This window comes from Moschus berezovskii, chromosome 21 (assembly GCF_049115385.1).
Source record: "Moschus berezovskii isolate FMDL1 chromosome 21, NW_MosBer_1.0, whole genome shotgun sequence".
NCBI classification, from domain to species: Eukaryota; Metazoa; Chordata; class Mammalia; order Artiodactyla; family Moschidae; genus Moschus; species Moschus berezovskii.
The window spans coordinates 44,294,079-44,304,262 of NC_142480.1; the positions used below are offsets into that span (position 1 = coordinate 44,294,079).

The window sequence follows — 10,184 nt, forward strand, 5'->3', positions numbered from 1 at the left end:
CTCAGGTGGCAAATACTCATCATCTCAGAGGTTGTGCTGTATTATTAATAGTTTCTTATTGCTGTGCTGTGTGCTAAATCACTTCAGTCATATCTGACTCTTTGCAACCCTATGGACTGTAGCCCATCAGGCTCCTCTGTCCATGGGTTTCTCCAGGCAAGAAGACTAGAGTGGGGGGCCATTGTCTTCTCCAGTGGATCTTCCCAACCCAGGGATCAAACCCATGTCTTTTACGTCTCCTGCAATGGCAGGCGGGTTCTTTACCACTAGCACCACCTGGGAAGTCCCGTATATGGGATCTTCTTATCCCTGCTATAACAAATACCATAAATATAGTGGCTTAAAACCACACAGATTTACAGTCTTAGAGTTCTGGAGGTCAGAAGTCCAAATGGACTTTTTAATCCAGGTATTAGCAAGGGCTGAATTCCTTCCAGAGGCTCCTCTAGGGGACAATCTGTTTCCTTGCATTTTTCAGCTCCGGGAAGCTGCCCACAGTCCCTGACTCATGGCCCCTGCGTCCATCTTCAAAGCCAGCAATTACATCATTTTGAGCTCTACTCCAGTGGCCACGCCTCCTTCACTAACTCTTCTGAATCCTCTTCCCCATCTGTATGCTCATGTGTTTCCTCTGAACCCCTCGATCATCCAGCATAATCTCCCCCTCTCAAGATCTGAACTTAATCACATCTGCAAAGGACAGGTCACATATTCACAGGTTCCTGGGTATTAGGACATGGCCATCCAGGGGGTGGGGTGAGGGCTAACCTCTTTACCGGAGGGGCTGAACCCCTGATCACCAGTGCACACGCAGAAAGAAGGATGGTCTGTCCTTTTCACTTTCTCATATTTAGAGTAGACACAGCTGGAAGATTTGCAGTCCTTCTCGGAAGACAAATGCTTTGCTCTAGTTGATAAAACAAGATCTGGTTTGCCCAGCCTATCGGCTAGAACCCTCTGTTGACCGGCAGCTGAGGATAAAGATAACTGGAGATGTTGATAAGGACTCTCTTGTACTGTAATCCTGGAATTTATCTTAAAATCCTGGACACGAGGAAGGCCACATTGTCACATCCCTCCTCCGCATTTTTCGAGCTCACAGCAACCCTGACCCACGCCTGCCTGGGCACCCGAGACAAAGAACTGGTCCAGCCCAGGTCCTTCAGCCAGCCGGGACCTGGCTGTGACTCCCGGAATTCTTCCTGTGGATGGGGACATGGTCTCTGACTCTGGGGACATGGATCTTCTCCTTCCTCTAGCAACTCCAAACAGCACTTGTAAATGTGGAGAATAAACTGGGGCCCAGGCCTCAAGACCAGACATTCTGACCGGGCAGAGTGGGGCAAAACCTGAAATCTACTTGTATAAAGATCCCCAAGACACTCTGGTACCCTCGAGGCCCTGACAGTGGCTTGGGAATGCTGGACTAGATGTATCGTAGCAGTGATGACCCTGATACTTTTAATAATCTTCAATCTGCTCATGAGCTCCTCCAGCTAAGCCTCCTTACACTGAAGTACAGAAAACAGCTGAAGTCCCCTCCTCCTTCCCCGTGCCGTCCTTAAGCTGAGCCTCTTTCCGGTGGCCACACTGTAGTGTTGACTCACACGGAGGTGATGGGACACTGAATCATTCCACTTTTCCATCACACAGCAGCTCCGGAGCCAGGCTTTCCCGGCCCTGCAGAGAGCCTTCTGAATCATCTGAAGTGACACCCAGTCCCTGCTTCACACAACAACGCTACTGCACTGCCCAGCTCCTTGCCAGCTCCTTGCCGGCCATGGCCAAGATGGGAACAAGATACTGTCCCACTCCTTCTGGGCTCAGGGATCAGAGGGAAGCGCAGACTAGCACTGGTCTGTCACAGCACAGCGCAGGGACAGAGCGGGAGAGAGCCCACCACCCAGGGCGCTCACTGTCCATCCCCACTCACTACCCACCCCACTTCCACCCACTCATTACCCTCCCCATTCACTCCCACCCACTCAATACCTGCTCTCCACCCTGCACCCACAATGATAAACGACTCTGCATTCTCTTCAACCCCTGCTCCAGAAACAGGCTGCATTGCTGAATCTCAGCTGGCCTCTCACGGCTGCTGTCAACCCTCCAGGCTTCCAGGAGGGTCTGAAGCCCTTCACATTCCAATGAATCCCCACTGACTTTTGGTTTGTTTTCTCAGCTGTTTACTTGAAGTCTCCTTAAGTAACCATAAAACAGGCATGCTTAGCATCCTGCTTAAAATTTTTCTTTCTCAAAATCCCAGTGATATAGAAGAGGCCACAGCGTGGTCATCATAGCACATCAGCCTCTGGAAGTCAGAACTGTTCTCCAGGACCCGAGGGGAGAGGCAGGAAGAAAGATCACAGCAGACAGAGGAACACCAAGGAAGACATGCATGGCAGAGGGGAGGCGGAGGGCTGCAGGCTGGAAGCTTCCGTAGTGCTCTGTTCTCACAGGCCAAGCCAGTCGAAAAGGCTGCCAGGAAAGTTCCCACTGCTGAGAACATGGGCATCAGAGCCCCAGAAAAATCACACAGTATTCGTGCTGGGCAAGTCACGTGCTAAGGATGGTTTTAAATGGCAGGGGGTTTAGGGAGTGTCTGTGTGTCTTTCTGTATGGAGTGCATTCAGCGAGTAGTTTTCGAACTTGGATAAAGAAGGAAACATCAGGGCTTCCCTGGTGGCTCAGTGGTGAAGAATCCGCCTGCCAATGCAGGAGACACGGTTTCAGTCCCTCGTCTGGGAGGATCCCTGCGTGTCCCAGCCATAGGACAACAGCCATTCCACTAACTCCCTGACATTTCACTTCAAGCTCACAAAATAGTTTCTTATTATCTGGCTTCTAATGGGCATCTCTCCCTGATCAATGAGCACATTTATCAGATTCACTTTATTCGCACTAAACTATTAAGCCCGCAGTTTGTGTCTTATGCATTGCTGTTGCTGCTAAGTCGCTTCAGTTGTGTCCGACTCTGTGCGACCCCATAGACGGCAGCCTACCAGGCTCCCCTGTCCCTGGGATTCTCCAGGCAAGAACACTGGAGTGGGTTGTCATTTCCTTCTCCAGTCTTATGCATTAGGCCTCTGGTTATCATGCTTTTGCATGTGTGCTCAGTTGTGTTCAGCTCTTTGGGACCCCACGGACTGAGCATGCCAGAATACTGGAGTTGGGTTTCCATTTCGTCCTGCAGGGGATCTTCCTGACCCAGGGATCGAACTCAGGTCTCCTGCATTGGCAGGTGGGTTCTTTACCACTGAGCCACCTGGGAAGCCTTGGTTAACCATGGGTCCTTCTGTAAAAGACTGGCCTGGGTATATCAGCAAAGGAACACTCCAACTAGCAAAAATGACAGCTACACACCTCAATGTGGGAACCACACCAAGGTTCAAATCTTCATGAAGTTCTGTCTCAGCAACCTCTGGCCTTTGAGGATAACACGCGATCCCAATGTGCTCTGATCACACACCAGTGTTGTCTTAAGCTCTTTTATGTGCTGCATCCATCAGGACAGACTAGGTTACGGTGTAGCAAGACTGTCCCTGGATTCCAGGAGCTTAAAACCCCAATGGTTTATCGCTTATCTATGGATGTGACCAAAGTGAGTTAGCCAGGGCTTCTGCTCCACGCCACCTTCAGCCTAGAATTCAGGCCGAGGGGCAGGCCCTGCGATGTTTGCAGGATCCTAGTTCCTTGACCGGGATAGAATCCAGGGCCAGAGCAGTGAGAACTCCAAGTCCTAACCACTGGACTTCCAGGGAACTCCCATGGAGCTTTGTCACTGGAGCAAAAAAAAACGGAAGAACAAAAAGTGAGGCACCGGCCAAAACTCTGAAAGTTCCCAGCCAAACAAGGCACAAGACCACGTCTAATTTCAGGTGACAGGGGAGGAGGAAATGGCAACCCACTCCGATATTCTTGCCTGGAGAATTCCATGGACAGAGGAGTCTGGCAGGCTACAGTCCACGGGGTCGCAAAGAGTCAGACACAACTGAGCACACACACGCACGGAACCTGAATGGGAAGGAAGTCCAAAAGGGAGGGGATATATGTGTAGGTATACCTGACTCATTTTGCTGTACAGCAGAAACTAACACGACATTGTAAAGCAACTACACCCCAATAAAAAATTAATTGAAAAAATAAAATAAATAATAATTTCAGGGAACTGCAATCCACCACATTCCCAGAAGGAGAGAGAATGAGAATCTTTATTAGCAGAAGAATAACCATCACACACATGGTGCTGATGACCTCTTGGAGCAATCAGTTTCCAACTTTAACTAATGTAAAGGTTTTTCTTGCATTGAGCCAAAATCTGCCTGTGCCAGGCCATGTTCTAGGCACTGATATACAACAACATTTCCCTGGAGAAGGAAATGACAACCCACTCTAGTACTCTTGCCTAGAAAATCCCATGGACAGAGGAGCCTGGTGGGTTACAAAAGAGTTGGACAGGATTTAGTGATTAAACAACAACAAATAATCCAAAGTTCCTGTCCTTCTACAATTTATACTGTAGTGGTTCCATCCATTAGTTCCTGTTGAGTCAAAATAACTACTCCTTTGTTGTCTCATCCATTCAGTAAGCATTTACTGAGTACTTAATTCCCTGCCAGGTACTGCGCTAGATTTCAGGAGCTTTCAGGCTGAAGAGGACATGGTCTTTCAGGAGTCCATATTGTAGGTGGTTAACTAGACATCAAGGAGGATCAGCTACCAGGATCAGGAAAGGTAGGTGACATGTCAATGACACAGAGTTAGGAGGCCACAAGCTGGGCTTAGAAAAGGCAGAGGATTCAGAGATCAAATTGCCAACATTCATTGGATCGTGGAGAAAGCAAGGGAATTCCAGAAAAACATCTACTTCTTCTTCATTGACTATAATAAAGCCTTTGACTGTGTGGATCAAAACAAACTGTGGAAAATTCTCAAAAAGATGGGAATACCACACCACCTTACCTGCTTCCTGAGAAACCTGTATGCAGGTCAAGAAGCAACAGGTAGAACTAGTCATGGAACAACGGACTGGTTCCAAATCGGGAAAGGAGTACATCAAGGATGTTTATTGTCTCCCTGCTTACTTAACTTCTATGCAACTACCTCATATGAAGTACTAGGCTGGATGAGTCACAAGCTGAAATCAAGATTGATGGGAGAAATATAAAGTTCAGATATAGAGATGATACCACTCTTATGGCAAAAAGCAAAGAGCAACTAAAGAGCCTCTGCTGCTAAGTCACTTCAGTCGTGTCTGACTCTGTGTGACCCCGTAGACGGAAGCCCACCAGGCTCCCCTGTCCCTGGGATTCTCCAGGCAAGAACACTGGAGTGGGTTGCCATTTCCTTCTCCAATGTGTGAAAGTGAAAAGTGAAAGTGAAGTCGCTCAGTCGTGTCCGACCCTTAGCGACCCCATGGACTGCAGCCTACCAGGCTCCTCCATCCATGGGATTTTCTAGGCAAGAGTACTGGAGTGGCTTGCCATTGCCTTCTCCGAAACAGCCTCTACATGAGGGTAAAAGAGGAAAGTGAAAACTCTAGCTTAAAATTCAACATTGAAAAAACTAAAATGGCATCCAGTCCCATCACTACATGGCAAATAGATGGGGAAAAAGTGGAAACAGTGACAGGTTTTATTTTCTTGGTCTCTAAAATCACTGTGGACAGTGACTGCAGCTGTGAAATTAAAAGATGTTTGCTCCTTGGAAGGAAAACTATGACAAACCTAGACAGCATATTAAAAATCAAAGACATCGCTTTACTGACAAAGGTCTGTACGGTTAAAGCTATGGTTTAACCAGTAGTCATGTACAGATGTGAGAGTTGGACTATAAAGAAGGCTGAGCACCAAAGAACTGATGCTTTCAAATTGGGGTGCTGTAGAAGACTCTTGCAGAGAAGGCAATGGCAACCCACTCCAGTACTCTTGCCTGGAAAATCCCATGGACGGAGGAGCCTGGTAGGCTGCAGTCCATGGGGTCACTAGGAGTCGGACACGACTGAGCAACTTTCACTTTCTCTTTTCACTTTCATGCATTGGAGAAGGAAATGGCAACCCACTCCAGTGTTCTTATGTGGAGAATCCCAGGGACAGGGGAGCCTGATGGGCTTCCGTCTATGGGGTCGCACAGAGTCGGACACGACTGAAGCGACTTAATAGCAGCAGCAGAAGACTCTTGAGGGTCCCTTGGACAGCAAGGAAATCAAACCAGTCAATCCTAAAGGAAATTAACCTTGAATATTCATTGAAAGGACTGATGGTAAAGCTGAAGCTCCAATCTTTGGTCACCTGATGCGAAGAGCCAACTCACTGGAAAAGACCCTGATGCTGGGAAAGACTGAAAACAAAAGGAGAAGGGGGCAACAGAGGATGAGCTGGTTAGATAGCATCGCTGACTCAGTGGACATGAGCTTGAGCAAACGCCGATGGTGAAGGACAAGGAAACCTGGCATGCTGCAGTTCATAGGGTCCCCGAGTTGGACATGACTGAGTGACTGAACAACAACAGGGAACCACAGTATTTCATTTCCAACACTCAGAGGAGGGATATGCACATTCTAGAAAGAAGCCTTCTAGGGGTTCTCAAACTGTGTTCTCGGAGCTGTTAGGGGTTCCAAGACAGTGCTTTAGAAATTACCTTGGGAAGTGAACAGGCTGCCATGTCACTCCCTCATCTCTAATCCGTTTCATGTACTTAACTTTCATATAAGATTCAACTTAAAGAGTTCTACTCTTAGAAGAGGGGGAAAAAACTAATGGCCTATGGGACCATTAACCACTGGTGGTCCAGTGGTTAAGAACCTGCCTTCTGGGGCTTCTCTGGTGGCTCAGTGGTAAAGAATCTGCCTGCCAATGCAGGAGAAGTGAGTTTGATCCCTGGTCTGGGAAGATCCCATCTGCCGCATAGCAACTAAGGCCATGTGTCACAACTACTGAGTCTGTGCTCTAGAGCCCAGGAGCTACAACTACTGAGATCATGTGCAGCAAATATTGAAGCCCACTCGCCCTAGCGCCCTTGCTCCACAATAAGAGAAGCCACTGCAATGAGAAGCCCATGTACTGCACCGAAAAGTAGTCCTTGCTCACCACAACGAAAGAAAGCCCGCGCAGCAGTGAAGACCCAGCATAGTCCAAAAGAAAAATTAATGGTCCAGTTTGAAGTTCTCTCATTTTATACAAACATGCAGAAAACTTAAGTAACTTACTGAGGTCATATTATGAGTTAGATGCATGCCAGAGGCTGCCTGCCAACGGCCTCTGCCTGTCTCTAAACTCCATACCCACCCCCACCCCCTTATTTTTCAATTTATCCAAGTCTGCAGGTAAGTTCCCCATGTCAATGGGGAAAGCTAATCAGTGGGCTTTAGCGGCACAGCCACGGGGGAACCTGGAATCTTTCCCGGCTACTTTAAGAACACACATCACCACTTGGCAGAAGCAGACAGCAGGGCCTTCCCCTTTCTTCTCCTGGTCATCAAGTCCCAGCTCAGCAGGCACCAAGCCATAGCTGCAACACTGCTTTCTGCTTCACATTTTTCAGGATCTAAGAAAGGACTTGTCTGGGGGCTCCTGAGTGAGGACCACTGGCCTGAGACCAGTTCTGGGTGCAGTGGACAGAGACAGAACAGACATCTTAACCTCACAGGAGCGACTGAATGTTCCAGAGGGAGTATCAGAGAGTTAATAAGCTGCAAAGGCTTTTGGAAACTGGAAAACCACATCAATTTTGCCTCTAGCATTGGCTGGAATGGCGGGTGGGGGGTGGTGTAGAATATTATATTTGTAAAATTCAAAAAGAACACATCACTGACAAAGAAATCTCTGTCTGTCTTCCAAGTATTAAGTGCTATACAACACTTCCTCACCAAACTCATCAGAAATGCAAATAAACTGTTTGATCTATTATTTGCCTGGCAATTTATTTGCACATAGTCTCAGATTTATACAAGCCTCTCAGACAAGTACAGTAAAAATCAGACTCTTTTTACCAGTCAAGGTTTTCCTTCCAGATGAGAAAATCTCTCAATCTGTTCATTCTCAAGGTTCCTCCTCTCTCCTGCACCTCCTTCCTCTGATGCCCCTAAAAGGGGCTGACCAACTCTCCCTACAGCATCAGAGCATCAGGGACCCCACTCTCTTTAACGTCCTTCTCTTATCTCAACTCTCTTCAAAATACTGCTGTGGGGGTGGCATTCCTACAGACATAATGTGGTCACAGCAGTCTGCAGTTTCTACCTGCAGAGCATCCCGGCCAGGGATGCTGGTGGTCACAGGACTGGGAAAGAAGGGTCATTAACCAAACATCTCCATCTGGGCGAGGTGGTGGTGACAGCTTGTTTGGTGGAGAAAGGAGTGCATAACCTGGCTCCATAAGCTGCTCTCAAACAACTGGCAACTCTTGATGCCATGCATAAGACCTCAGCCAGCCAGGCAGCAAAGCTCCCCCACCACAGCCACGAGGGCCGAAGCATGGACTCTGCTCTCTCTCTGGAAACCACCCCTTCCTCAAGAGAAATGGGTTGGAAGTCTCTGAGATAAATCTTTATTATTTATCGCAGAGACTTTTGATCCCCCAGTTCAGGTCATCCCCACAGGATCCTTAACTTCCCCTGAAAAGAGCTCCTGAACCAACCATCTTCCCCAGCGTGCACACAACAGTCGAACACTGCTACAGTCTTCCAGCACAAAGGTGCTGGAGTGGGCACTGTTACAGTGAAGCTGCTCGAACACGGGGAGCTCCCGACACCCTCGGGAGAGTGGGCTAACGATCACTCTGGCTGGATGTGTCAGCCTGGAGGAACGCTCGCGTTCAGAGGACCAAGAGGCAAGGAATGCTGCAGGCGTACGAGTTAGACGGCGGCGGCCGCGTGTGAGCGTGCGCTCCCCGCCCGCCAGGCCTGGCTTCTGTGTCGTCTGGCAGGTGAAGTTGAACAATCTTATCTCCTCGGGAAAACCAACGATCCCATCCCAAGTCGACGTGACTGGAAATCTCAATTTAAGAATTGGATGCACTGGTCAGTCCGGCTCGGGTGGGTACCTGGCACCTCTGATGTGTCGGGCTTTTTGTACATTAGTGCTGGCCTACTTAACCCTCAAGACACCGGATTCTACAAGGGAATTTTCAGCCATGAAAACTTGCCCCAAACCGCATGGTCCTCTCGCATCGACTCTCTTCCTGAATCCCTGATCTCTCCACCAGGTCTGGTCAAGCCCAACACCACACACAGACATTTCCATCACAGCCCCCAGCGCGGGACCCCGCAGGCAGCCGAAGGGAGGCGGGGAGGGGAGCCCGCGGCCCGCGACTTCACATCCCGCGCGCGTGTACGGGAGCCGCGAGCACACGGCGCACACACCTCGCACCGGCACACACGAGCACGCGTGCGCTCCCGCCCCCCGCCCGTCGCGGGCTCTCCGAAGTTACCTCCGAGGCTCCCCCGGCGCCGGGCCCACGCGGCCCTGCAGGGCTCCCACTTCTTTCCCGCCGTGGTCCGCCCGATCTCAATCGCCGCGCCTGGGGAAGACTCCGGAGCCCGCCGGTCCCCGCCTCCTCTCGGGCACCCCGGGGTCCGCACTCGCGGCGGCACCCTGGGGGCTGGGGCGGCCGTGGCCTCGGCGCCCCGAGTCCGGCTCTGCCCTCACCTGCGCTGCGCCCACCGGGCTGCAGCCGGGGCCGGCGCACCGCGGGGGAGGCGGCCGCTCGGGCTCCTCCCGGGCAGCCAGCGGCCGGCACCCGCTCTCATGGCGCTCGGGCTGGCTGCGGCTCCGGGACGCGGCCTCGGCCCCCGGGCTGCCCCAGCCGCGGTCTTTGTGTCTCGGCCGGCGGCGCCGCGTCACGGGCTGGCGGGCGGTGAGCTGCGCGGGCCGGGAAGCCCTAGGCGGCAAAGAGCTGGGCTCGGCTTCCCCATCGTCGCCCGCCCGGGGCGCGCTGGCGGGCAGGGCGCACTGGCGGCGACTGCGCGCGCCCGGGGGACGGAGGGGGCGGGCCCGGGAGGGGCGCGGCGGACGCGCCGAGGGGCTGCCTGGCTGGCAGCTGCGACCGGGGAGGGCAGAATGGGGGCCCGGCAGTACTCGGAGAAGGCGACGTCCGCTCGGTCCCGGGTCGCGGCTGCAGCGCTGGGAAAGAGCGAGCGGAGGCTGCGCGCTGGAAGGAGCCCGGCGGCCGGAGCCACCGCCGGGATT

At 51.4% G+C, this 10,184-nt stretch overlaps 1 protein-coding gene across 1 annotated transcript in view; it reads right to left on the reverse strand.

The window, feature by feature from the left end:
* Positions 1-9,548, reverse strand: part of MINAR1 (membrane integral NOTCH2 associated receptor 1) — a 32,926-nt gene extending 23,378 nt beyond the window's left edge. The window contains exon 1 of the mRNA XM_055417564.2: positions 9,427-9,548. The gene's annotated coding sequence lies outside the window, so the exon portion shown is untranslated. The remainder of the gene's footprint in view (positions 1-9,426) is intronic.
* Between the last annotated feature and the right edge of the window lie 636 nt (positions 9,549-10,184).